General features: G+C 46.2%; 1 protein-coding gene across 1 annotated transcript in view; it reads left to right on the top strand.

Annotated features, from left to right (window-relative positions):
- Positions 1–1,339: 1,339 nt before the first annotated feature.
- The window catches only part of GPR20 (G protein-coupled receptor 20), a 51,034-nt gene continuing 39,121 nt past the window's right edge, over positions 1,340–13,252 (top strand). Inside the window, exon 1 of the mRNA XM_069959806.1 lies at positions 1,340–1,444. The gene's annotated coding sequence lies outside the window, so the exon portion shown is untranslated. The remainder of the gene's footprint in view (positions 1,445–13,252) is intronic.

A 13,252-nucleotide genomic window follows, 5' to 3' on the forward strand; every position in this document is an offset into this window, starting at 1 on the left:
CCCTCTCAGTACATCACTCCCCCTCTCAGTACATCACTCCCCCTCTCAGTACATCACTCCCCCTCTCAGTTCACTGCAGTTGCACATCCTTCCCTCCCTGCAGCACATTCAGGTCTATTTGCAGAGCATCTCTCCCATCCTTAGTTTTGTACATTGCAGTATTGACCCTTGTGGTTTGCCGTCATTTATCTAGACTGAAATCTTCAGATTGTTGTTTTGTCTCAATATTTTCTGATGTCTTTTCCAGAAACTGTAACTGTGATATTTACTGTTATTATGGGGTCAGAATCTACCGGAACGGCTTCTATCACTGCTCCTACTGGTCTGTCCGTGTTCTTTTGCAAAGTTCAGAATGAATCTGGGTTCGGGAGGCTCGCTCACATCTAGTATATATGTATGTGCATGCAGGGATTTATACGTTTCAGCTTTTAGGCCCCCATGCAGGAAGAATAAAAAAAACATAGCAACTTTACAAACAACTAACTACTAATCTTAACTGCATCTCTCCTGTTAGTTAGTGTATGCAGCTCCTATATGTCCCTACAGTTACACACAGCGTACAGGCTGTGCCAGAAAATTGTAATTTACTTTTATTAAAAAATCTCCAGTCTTCCGGTACTTATCAGCTTCTGTATGTCCTGCAGGAAGTGGTGTATTCTCTCCAGTCTGACACAGTGCTCTCTGCTGCCACCTCTGTCCATGTCAGGAACTGTCCAGAGCAGCAGCAAATCCCCATAGAAAACCTCTCCTGCTCTGGACAGTTGCTGACATGGACAGAGGGGGCAGCAGAGAGCACTGTGTCAGACTGGAAAGAATACATCACTTCCTGCAGGACAAACAGCAGCTGATAAGTACCAGAAGACTGGACATTTTTAAATAGGAGTAAATTACAAATCTGTGTAACTTTCTGACACTAGTTAATTTGAAAAAAACTATTTATTGCCGGAGTACCCCTTTTAGGTTAGGAGTCGTAGAGACCGTGCTGAGCTGCAGCATGCAGGCCTCTTCTCTCCCCTTCCCCTCCGTTCTTGGCTTTTCCTTCATGTCATGTCCTGGTACTGATACTGTAATGTGGTCACACTTGCTCTGGGATCTCCCTATATATAATTTCCATGTGCAGCAGGTATTTATAGTATATAGCAGCGTGTGATGTCACTGACAGTCAGGTGCGGGGACGTCTGTGGTTAGGTCCCGGCTTCCCTTCCCATCTTCTCTAAGTCACCGAGCCAATGTCAGGACACCGTCCAGCAGTTCCCAGACATGCACTTTTTTTTTTTCTTGTCTTTTAAGGACGTCCTTTACCCAAACTTAGCAGAGGATACAGAGGAACAGCTGACGTCAATGTCAAAGTAAACGGAGGGCTGGATCCTGTATCCGAGCTGCTCGCAGGCTGCAGACCCTCCTGTCATTTTCTCATCTGCGGCCGGACCCGTCTACACGTGTTGTAAGTAATGAGCAATGTGGGATACGGTGTCAGCAACATCTGTATCCTACTGTATTACCATCCCATGTATCTAAGCCAATCATGTGTGATACACTCTGCTGAGATGATGTATCTAAGCCGATCATGTGTGATATTGTCTGCTGAGATGCTGTATCTAAGCCTGTCAATGGTGATACTTTCTTCTAAGCCGCTGTATCTAAGCCTGTCAAATGTAATACTGTCTGATGAGCAGATGTATCTAAACTTATCATATATAATACTGTCTGCTGTATCTAAGCCTGTCATGTGTAAGAGTCTGCTAAGCCGCTGTATCTAAGCCTGTCATATGTAATACTGTCTGCTGACTTAAAGTACATAAACTTATCACGGGCGATACTGTCTGCTGTATCTAAGCCTATCATGTGTAACAATCTGCTGAGCCGCTGTATCCAAGCTTATCATGTGTAATTCTGTCTGCGGAGCCTCTGTATCTAAGTCTATCATGTGATACTGTCGGTTGTCTATTGAACTGCTGTATCTAAGTCTTTTATGAGTTGAAATGCGTGTATCCAAGCCTATCATGTGCACTATGCTCTGGTCAACTTCTGTATCTAAGCGTCTTTTATGTGCAATACTGATTGTATATTGGTGTATCTAAGCCTCTCACATGCTATATTGTTTGCAGAGCTGATGTATCCAATTCTCTCAGGTGTGATACTGCCAGATAAGCCAATGCACCGGTGTCTGTCATGTGTGATACTTTCTAATGAGCCAATGTATCTAAGCCTATCAAGTGTTCTGCTGAGCCAGAATATTTCAGTCTATGATGTGTGATACAATCTCATGAGTTGGTGTATCTAACTCTATCCTGTGTAATATATGGCCTTCTGTGCTGCAGTATCTGACCCTAAGATGTATGACACCGATGTATCCAAATCTATCAGGTGTTATACTGTCTATTGAGCTTGTGTATCTAAGCGTATCATGAGGGATACTGTCTGCAGAGATGGAGTATCTAAGCCGATTGTCTGTGATTCTTTTCCCAATACATTGATGACTAGAGATGAGCGAACCTGGAGAATGCTGGAGTCCATCCGAACCCGAACTTTCGGCATTTGATTAGCGGTGGCTGCTGAACATGGATAAAGCCCTAAGGCTATGTGGAAATCATGGATATAGTCATTGGCTGTATCCGTGTTTTCCAGACAACCTTAGAGCTTTATCCAAGTTCAGCAGCCCCAGCTAATCAAATGCCGAACGATCGGGTTCGGATCGACTCAAACCCGGTTCGCTCATCTCTATTGATGACTATCACACATCTATATAGCCGCATCTATATAGCCGGATATAGCGCACACTCCCATCATCCCTGTATATACAATGTGGGGGGATATAGCGCACACTCCCATCATCCCTGTATATACAATGTGGGAGGATATAGCGCACACTCCCATCATCCCTGTATATACAGTGTGGGGGGATATAGCGCACACTCCCATCATCCCTGTATATACAGTGTGGGGGGATATAGCGCACACTCCCATCATGCCTGTATATACAATGTGGAGGGATATAGCGCACACTCCCATCATGCCTGTATATACAATGTGGAGGGATATAGCGCACACTCCCATCATCCCTGTATACACAGTGTGGGGGGATATAGCGCACACTCCCATCATCCCTGTATATACAGTGTGGGGGAGGGATATAGCGCACACTCCCATCATCTCTGTATATACAGTGTGGGGGAGGGATATAGCGCACACTCCCATCATCCCTGTATATACAGTGCGGGGGTATATAGCGCACACTCCCATCATCTCTGTATATACAGTGTGGGGGGGGATATAGCGCACACTCCCATCATCCCTGTATATACAGTGTGGGGGTATATAGCGCACACTCCCATCATCCCTGTATATACAGTGTGGGGGTATATAGCGCACACTCCCCTCATCCCTGTATATACAGTGTGGGGGGATATAGCGCACACTCCCATCATCCCTATATATACAGTGTGGGGTATATAGCGCACACTCCAATCATCCCTGTATATACAGTGTGGGGGTATATAGCGCACACTCCCCTCATCCCTGTATATACAGTGTGGGGGGATATAGCGCACACTCCCATCATCCCTGTATATACAGTGTGGGGGGATATAGCACACACTCCCCTCATCCCTGTATATACAGTGTGGGGGGATATAGTCGTCTCGCGGCCGCCATGTCTTTTCTTAGCGTTTAGGCCGCAGTCAGTTAGTGGCCACTGTTCCTCGTTACCTCAGGCCGCAGTCAGTCAGTGACCGGTGATCTCCATTACCTCAGGCCACAGTCATTGACCAGCGATCTCCATTACCATCTCCATCTCCAGTCTGCAGTCAGTCATTTGCCGCTGTTCCCCATTACCTCAGGCCGCAGTCAGTCAGTGACCACCGTTCTGTTACCTCAGACCGCAGTCAGTCAGTGACCGGTGATCTCGTTACCTCAGGCCGCAGTCAGTCAGTGACCGCCGTTCTCTGTTACCTCAGGCCGCAGTCAGTCAGTGACCGGTGATCTCGTTACCTCAGGCCGCAGTCAGTCGGTGACCAGCGATCTCTGTTACCACAGGTCGCTGTCATGTGATGCACAGTTCTCTTTGTCTCACATTGTATACGGGCCGGACGGGGCAGCAGTCACATTACACAAGCTGCCCCTTTATAAAGGAACTATCAGCAGGTTAGACGAATCTCTCTATAGCGCCCAGGACGCTGAGGAGGAGGGTGTGGGTGTTACGTTCCTTCTTGGTGCCGCTTCCACTCTGTTAGTCGGGGTAAACTCTCCTCCGGAGCACCCTTAGGAGCAATGCCACGTCATTCGGCCCGCCCCTCCATTGATTATCATTATGACGAACAGGCCGGCACTGCTCCTAACAGTGCTCCGGAACAGAGATTACCCCGACTAACAGAGCGGGACCAGCACCGAGGAGGAAGGTAACATACACACCCTCCTCCTCAGCGTCCCCCGTGCTGTAGGGGACTATCAGCAGGTTAGATTCATCTAACTTGCTTATAGTTCCTCTTTAAGGGGGTCTGCCGTATTCCATCATGTGGGAGCCCCCAGCTCTGGACCTTACAGACACTATGAATGAAGCCAGACCACCTATGTATGGTATATACCTAATATATACACTGTACAAGCTGCGGTATTTACAAAATACACAAACATTGTATATATGTTCACACACACAGTGATACAAGACAAAAAATATACATTTTCACGCGTGTTCACACACTGATATATACATTTAGACGTGTACAGGTATACGTACACACAGACATATATACACTGCAACATACATGCATATATAGAGGGGTCCAAAAGCGGGTGGACAGTACGTGTAATGTAATGAAACTGGCTCAGTTGCCCCTAGCAACCAATCAGATTCCATCTTTTATTTTGTAAAGAGTCTGTGAGGAATGAAAGGTGGAATCTGATTGGTTGCCGGGGGCGACTGAGCCAGTTTCACTTTACACCATGTTTGATAAATCTCCCCCTTACATACACACACACCTCCTCTGCTGGTTCTTTCTGCCAGGGGGTATTGGGCACAGCAGGACAGGCCAGATCCTCCCGCCATGACTCTGCAGGTAATGTTGCTGCCATCTACTGGTGGGAGGTGAATATCTTCCATGTAATGTTCCCCTTCCACCAGTAGATGGCAGACAGCATTACATACAGACCATATAACCTGTTAGGGGGAGAGCCACATGGATTGTACGCCCCTGCAGACACGTATGCATGGCAGATCAGACATACTAATATTTTCCATTCTAGCAGTCAGTCTATAGAGGGATACAGGTGTGAACCAGGCCTGATAGCAGCTTTTACATTACACAGCTTGGTTACAGTGATCTGTGCACTGCAGGAGCGACACCTGCAGGCTGCTGGCGGTAATGCGACCAATTACAAATTATGCCAATTCATTTGAGTTTTGTTACCTGCAGGATTTTTTTTACGTTTTACCCCTCTTCATTCCAGATCTTTGAGCTTTTTCATATATTTTATTTTGTCTTATACTTGAATGATACTTATACTAGTCTTATGCTTGAATGACGTATGATACCTTTTTTTAAATTTTTCATGCGTGTCTGTTATACCAAAGATTTAAGAAAAAAAGATCACTGATCTCGGGGAGACCAGACAAAGATAACACTGCTGGCTGCTGGTTAAAGCGCTCAATTTAGTGAAATCCTAGCTGCATTGCCCCCTGGGAAACATGAATATGCAAAAGAAGAACCCGTGGAACCTCATTTAAAGCGCCACTGTCGTTTTTTTTTCTCCAGAAATCAATAGTCCAGGCGATTTTAAGAAACTTTGTAATTATGTTTATTAGGCAAATATGCCATTATCTGCATTCAAAAAGACTTTTCCCAGGCCCACCCCCCCTCCCCCCCCCCTCCCCCCTCATTCACTGCTCATTATCCGGAAATCTTGACTCTTTTTTACATCAGTCGGGCCCTGTATAACCTATGGAGAGGGGAAGGGGGAGATTAGTCGGCAGCAGAGAACAAAGGATTACACAGCGGGACTTTTGTCAAAGCCGGTATTCAGAGGTCAGAGAGGTCAGTGCTGACTTCAGAGGAGATAGCCTGGTGATGTAGCTGTAAATTAACTCTTTGTTGTCCTGTTTTGGTGCCTCATCTCCCTCCACCCCTCCCCTCTCTATAGAGAACCATGAAGACAGGGGGGAGAGCTTCAAACTGCTTTTTCATGATAAAAATGCATTTTTTGGATAAGAAAACCAATTACAAAGTTTCTTAAAATTGCCTGTACTATTGATTTCTGCAAAATAAATAAAAAAATTAAACAACAGTGACACTTTAAGAGTCTTGAAACACGGGACTAGCCAGAATCCTTCTCCACACTGATGAGGGGCAACACCCCGAAACAGCTGTCTGTGGATTACATTGTCATTACATTGACATATAGGGCCACTTAATATGGTGATTTTGGTGTTTTCCCTACAGGAGCCACCCCTTGGCTGCGCCCTTCCCGGAGGGATATCTGGCTAGTCCTGAGTTTCAAGACTCTTAAATGAGGCTCCACGGGCTCTTCTTTTTTGTTATACCAAAGATGAGACATGTCAGAAGGTCTGATTGGTGAGAATGTTGGTGTTGAGGCTCCAAGAGCATGTTCTTATGATATCAGTGTTATCATTTAAAAGTAATAGGCAGAGCCACGGCCCCCCACCGATGTACTGCTAATCAGCTGCTGAGGAGTCTCCCCGCTGGGAGAGTGAGCCACGTGTCAACACGTCATTGAGTCATTAAGCTACACTTGTATACGTGTGGTGGTGCTCAATGTGTGACAATTGTCCGGCAGCGGCCCTCAACAGCTGATTAGCAGCCCAGCAACAGGCAGCTGTGGTGCTGACAGTCAGGTTTTTAAAAGCACCATTTAATTCCATGGACTGGCAATCTGGGCGGCCCAGTAGGCATTTGCCTGGTTTGCCACATTTTCAGTCCGGGCCTGGTTCACAGTGCAGAGCTGGAATATAGTTGCAGGTCGTGGTGTGGGTCAGCGGGATCCATTTTCTGGTGCCCTGACCTGAGTAGATGGGTAAAATGTATGATCGGTAAAGAGCTGTCTTCTCTGATGATCGGTAAAGAGTTGTCTTCTCCAATGATTGGTAAAGGGGTTGTCTTCTCTGATGATCGGTAAAGAGTTGTCTTCTCCAATGATTGGTAAAGGGGTTGTCTTCTCTGATGATCGGTAAAGAGTTGTCTTCTCCAATGATTGGTAAAGGGGTTGTCTTCTCTGATGATCGGTAAAGGGCTGTCTTCTCTGATGATCGGTAAAGAGTTGTCTTCTCCAATGATTGGTAAAGGGGTTGTCTTCTCCACTGGTTGGTAAAAGGTTGTATTCACTGAGGATCGGTAATTGTCTTCTCTGATGATCGGTAAAGAGTCGTCTTCTCCAGTGATTGTTAATGGGTTGTATTCGATGAGTCACGTTTTCTGCTTCATGGAAATGATAGACTTTGGCATCAGGGCAGAAATGTTAGAAAACAGACAGCCAGCAGCCATTGCTGGAGGAACACAAGCTGGTGGGGGTACTGTTATGTTCTGGGGATGTTCTCATGGTATTCTCAGTGCCACTCAATGTGTAACCACTCTCAGATGATTTGGGTATGAATCCCTCTCTGAAGATCACATATACCTATACATGCTGATTGTCTCCCCCGGGGCAGATGGGGGTCTTTTGGCAAGACAATGCTATACGTCACATGGCTAGAAATGTCCAACCCTTGTTGGAAGAGCAGGACCAAGACCTCCCAATGGTGGGCTCACCATGATTTTCCCAGATTTGAACCCAATTGACCATCTGTGGGGCCACCTTGGCCTTCACTCCTGGCTGTCTAGCTGCTGCCTGTACTGCACATGATGGATACTCTGGATATAAGCTGCTGGGCACTATAATTGAGCTTAGTTGTGTATATAGTTATATACTTGGTATAGTTATACATGTCCTATATATAGTGATATGGAGCATGCTGGTATAACCTGGGTATCTCCTGTAAATAGTATATATACACAGCTGGTATAACCTGGGGATCTCCTGTATATAATTATATATATATACAGCTGGTATAACCTGGGTATATACTGTATATAATTATGTATGTACAGCTGGTATAACCTAGGTATATATTGTATATAATTATATATGTACAGCTGGTATAACCTGGGTATATACTGTATATAATGATATATGTACAGCTGGTATAACCTGGGTTCCTCCTGTATATGATATATATTTGGCTGGTAGAACCAGTGTTTTCCTCTCTCTCCCCAGTTTATATTGGGATATTCTTAGCGCGGTCATTTTCCTGCAGCGACTCTCTGCTCTATAAAACGTACCGCACGTTATCCTTTCTATTGTGAGAGTTGATGATGTTTTGCGGGGTATTTTTGGACGCTTTCGCTGTAGATTGGTTGTGTTGTCTGTGTCTTCTGCGCTTTGGATTCTTTACCTCTCAGTGTTATACTTATGGAGTGACAGAGTCTCCCAGGTCGGTGTACTGTGCCGCCTATCACTATAAATGTCATCTTGTCACGGTTATATCTGACCCGCAAGACTGAATACTGACCAGGTGAGAATATGCAGCGGCTGGTGACACCTGTATACTACTGCTCCATAGCAGCGTATTTCACAGCTCCTGATGATTCTGATGCCAGGATATCTCTCCAGCCATGTAGACGGAGCAAAGTGCCCAGCAGCACAGAGGATATCAGGAGAGGACTGTGCTGATCTTATTGGTTGTTACGTAATAGAAGGTGCAGGGTTCACAATAGCACAGAGTATCTTAGGAGAAGAGCGTGCACTGCTGATCTTGTGGATGTCAGACACTCAGCGTTGCATAGAAATAGAAACAGGGCCCCAGCAGCACAGAGAATTTCAGGAGACACGTGTATTGATTATCTCAGAGGTCATGACCTCTTACACTATGAAGCAGTCTCTTACACATTGTTTCCTCCGCTCGTCACCTGTAGCAGTCTCTTACATATTGTTTCCACCACTCATCACCTGTAGCAGTCTCTTACACATTGTTTCCTCCGCTCGTCACCTGTAGCAGTCTCTTACACATTGTTTCCACCACTCATCACCTGTAGCAGTCTCTTACACATTGTTTCCACCAGTCATCACCTGTAGCAGTCTCTTACACATTGTTTCCACCAGTCATCACCTGTAGCAGTCTCTTACACATTGTTTCCACCTCTCATCACCTATAGTAGTCTCTTACACATTGTTTCCACCAGTCATCACCTGTAGCAGTCTCTTACACATTGTTTCCTTCACTCATCACCTGTAGCAGTCTCTTACACATTGTTTCCACCAGTCATCACCTGTAGCAGTCTCTTATACATTGTTTCCTCCGCTCATCACCTGTAGCAGTCTCTTACACATTGTTTCCACCAGTCATCACCTGTAGCAGTCTCTTACACATTGTTTCCACCAGTCATCACCTGTAGCAGTCTCTTACATATTGTTTCCTCCACTCATCACCTGTAGCAGTCTCTTACACATTGTTTCCTCCACTCATCACCTGTAGCAGTCTCTTACACATTGTTTCCTCCACTCATCACCTGTAGCAGTCTCTTACACATTGTTTCCTCCACTCATCACCTGTAGCAGTCTCTTACACATTGTTTCCACCACTCATCACCTGTAGCAGTCTCTTACACATTGTTTCCTCCACTCATCACCTGTAGCAGTCTCTTACACATTGTTTCCTCCACTCATCACCTGTAGCAGTCTCTTACACATTGTTTCCTCCACTCATCACCTGTAGCAGTCTCTTACACATTGTTTCCTTCACTCATCACCTGTAGCAGTCTCTTACACGTTGTTTCCACCACTCATCACCTGTAGCAGTCTCTTACATGTTGTTTCCTCCACTCATCACCTGTAGCAGTCTCTTACACATTGTTTCCTCCACTCATCACCTGTAGCAGTCTCTTACACATTGTTTCCACCACTCATCACCTGTAGCAGTCTTTTACACATTGTTTCCTCCGCTCATCACCTGTAGCAGTCTCTTACACATTGTTTCCACCACTCATCACCTGTAGCAGTCTCTTACATATTGTTTCCACCAGTCATCACCTGTAGCAGTCTCTTACACATTGTTTCCACCCGTCATCACCTGTAGCAGTCTCTTACATATTGTTTCCACCAATGATCACCTGTAGCAGTCTCTTACACATTGTTTCCACCACTCATCACCTGTAGCAGTCTCTTACACATTGTTTCCTCCGCTCGTCACCTGTAGCAGTCTCTTACACATTGTTTCCACCTCTCATCACCTGTAGCAGTCTCTTACATATTGTTTCCTCCACTCATCACCTGTAGCAGTCTCTTACATATTGTTTCCTCCACTCATCACCTGTAGCAGTCTCTTACACATTGTTTCCACCAGTCATCACCTGTAGCAGTCTCTTACACATTGTTTCCTCCAGTCATCACCTGTAGCAGTCTCTTACACATTGTTTCCTCCACTCATCACCTGTAGCAGTCTCTTACATATTGTTTCCACCAGTCATCACCTGTAGCAGTCTCTTACACATTGTTTCCACCAGTCATCACCTGTAGCAGTCTCTTAGGGCCCTTTTACACAGAAAGATTATCTGACAGATTATCTGCCAAAAATTTGAAGCCAAAACCAGGAACAGACTATAAACAGAGAACAGGTCATAAAGGAAAGCCTGAGATTTCTCCTCTTTTCAAATCCAGTCCTGGCTTTGGCTTCAAATCTTTGGCAGATAATCTGTCAGATAACCTTTCTGTGTAAAAGGGCCCTTACACATTGTTTCCACCACTCATCACCTTTGGTAATAGTCTCTCTTGGGTTCTTTCCATTTACAGGTACAGTATATCAGTGCATTGCAGTCTGAGCAGTTGCTTTAAAGAGGACCTGTCACCCCCCGCGCCGGGGTGACAGGCTCCCGACCCCCAGATAGATCCCCTTATACTTTCCTCATGTCGCTGAGTCCCGCTGCCGGAGCCGGTCCCGGGACGGAGATATCCCGGTGAGAAGACGGTGCGCGCTGTGGAGATGAGTCCAGCATCCATAGAGAATGAATGGAGCCGGACTCATCTCTGCTGCGCGCGCACGGCTCCATTCATTCTCTATGGACGCCGGACCTCTCTCCACAGCGCGCGCGCCGGCTTCTGAATGGGATATCTCCGTCCCGGGACCGGCTCCGGCAGCGGGACTCAGCGACATGAGGTAACTATAAGGGGATCTATCTGGGGGTCCGGAGCCTGTCACCCCAGCGCGGGGGTCGACAGGTCTCCTTTAAACAACTCTTAGGGTGGATTCAGACTGAGGAATTCTCGCGGAAAATTTCAGCGGAATTCCGTCAGCTGTCCTCCCGCACGGGCACGCGCTTTTCCGCCGGCTTCTTTCAGCGTATAGCGGAATACGCCGGCCCATAGAATAGTGTCTATGCGGCCGGCGGAAAGACGCTCAGATGTGCAGACGGACAGCTGACGGAATTCTGCGCACATTTTCCGCGAGAATCCCTCAGTCTGAACCCACCCTTATGTATGTGAATGGACTAAGCTGCAATACCAGACACAGCCTATGGACAAGAGGGGCGCTGTTCTTTTCTCACACTGCTCCTTTAAGAAATAGCTTATGCATTGCTATACACAACATAAGGCTTTAGGGAAACGTATGAATAGCCGTCCTGAGAGTATACAGGAAAGTGGAACAAAAACACAGGAGCTGCGATTGTTCTGTTTACGGCAATGTACCGAAGAAAGAGAAAGGATTGATGTTGGGATTTTTCCTTCCAGGGGTTTGTTGTCTCCCAGATAAGACACGAGTGCCCAGCCCATCCTGTGGGCAGCTCGCATCCCAGGGCAATGTTTACAAGGATGAGAAATTTATCTGGTGGCTTCGGGCCAAAAATTCTTCTCGAAGGGCGAGACTATGGGTAAAAAAGTAAAAAAAAAAGTTGGGTTAGTTTTGAGAAGTCTCTGGTTTCCCGTGACATTGTGTGGAAATATATACATAGCCTGGCGCTTCTCAGCTCGGACATCAATGCACGGCTGACGTTTGTCATATGGCCTCAGCCCTTATTTAGGATCAATGGGAAAATAAAACAGCAACGTTGCATCCTGGGAGATTTAGCTGATTGGGCTAAAAAAAAGTGATAACTGGCCTTAAAGGGCTAAAAATATAGCAGGGAAAACACGGGAGTCATATGCGGTTATGTCACAACTTTCTCATATAGATGATTCTGCCCTTTAGGGTCACGCAGAGGGGGGTAAACTGAAAGCTGCATCGGCTTCCTATAAGACTGAAGTAGGGGAATAAGACAGTCCCAATGGTGGAAGGAACTAATGTACATGGGGACCATCTCTCTACTGCGCTACAGTTTATACACAAAGCAGAAAAACCGTATATAGAAATTTGTAGAATTTACTAAATGTTTTATTGTATTTTATTTAGACAAAGGAGATTTTGCTTTTTTTTTTTAATTTGGGGAATTTTCGTTTTTTTTTTTTAAACTAATTAAACAAAATATTGAAAAATTTGTTTAAAATCTCAAACAAAATCACCTGGTACTGACCAGATGGAGGCCTGCACCATTACTGACCAGACGTAAACCTGCACCAGTACTGACCAGACGTAAGCCTGCACCAGTACTGACCAGACGTAAACCTGCACCAGTACTGGCCAGACGTAAGCCTGCACCAGTACTGGCCAGATGGAGGCCTGCACCATTACTGACCAGACGTAAGCCTGCACCAGTACTGACCAGACGTAAGCCCGCACCAGTACTGACCAGACGTAAGCCCGCACCAGTACTGACCAGACGTAAGCCTGCACCAATACTGACCAGACGTAGGCCGGCACCAGTACTGACCAGACGTAAGCCTGCACCATTACTGACCAGACGTAAGCCTGCACCAGTACTGACCAGATGTAAGCCTGCACCAGTACTGACCAGACGTAAACCAGCACCAGTACTGACCAGACGTAAGCCTGCACCAGTACTGACCAGATGGAGGCCTGCACCAGTACTGACCAGATGGAGGCCTGCACCATTACTGACCAGATGTAAACCTGCACCAGTACTGACCAGACGTAAGCCTGCACCAATACTGACCAGACGTAGGCCCGCACCGGTACTGACCAGACGTAGGCCCGCTAAAGTACTTGCCAGACATATGCCGGCACCAGTACTGACAGACTAAGGCCCACACCAGTACTGACCAGACATAGGCCGGCACCAGTACTGACCAGACGTAGGCCGGCACCAGTACTGACCAG

The sequence above is a fragment of the Dendropsophus ebraccatus genome, chromosome 2, assembly GCF_027789765.1.
Source record: "Dendropsophus ebraccatus isolate aDenEbr1 chromosome 2, aDenEbr1.pat, whole genome shotgun sequence".
NCBI classification, from domain to species: domain Eukaryota; kingdom Metazoa; phylum Chordata; class Amphibia; order Anura; family Hylidae; genus Dendropsophus; species Dendropsophus ebraccatus.